Below are 394 nucleotides of genomic sequence, written 5' to 3' on the forward strand. Positions count from 1 at the left end.
TGATCCATTCAGTAAATATTCATTGAGTGCCTTCCATGTGTCTGGCACTGGTGTTGTTGCTGAGTATACACTGAACATCAGCCAGATGAGCTCCTGCCTCTCTGAAGTTTATATTCCAGTGGAAAATTAGAAAATGATTACACTAGATTAAGCTAACCAGTCAACTCCAATATTGGAACATGCATGTAAGACTTACGCTACCCTATACTAACCAACTGAGTATTAACAAACTCAGGAATTACCACCATTAAAAGGTAAAGAAATTCATGCTCAAATTGACTAAGCATAGCGGGGCATTGTGGCGGGTGCCTGTAGTCCCAGCTACTTAGGAGGCTGAGGCAGAAGAATCGCCTAAGCCCAGGAGTTGGAGGTTGCTGGAGCAACTCCGCTGCAC

The sequence above is a fragment of the Otolemur garnettii genome, unplaced genomic scaffold (genome assembly GCF_000181295.1).
Source record: "Otolemur garnettii isolate 467f Iridium unplaced genomic scaffold, OtoGar3 scaffold00069, whole genome shotgun sequence".
NCBI classification, from domain to species: domain Eukaryota; kingdom Metazoa; phylum Chordata; class Mammalia; order Primates; family Galagidae; genus Otolemur; species Otolemur garnettii.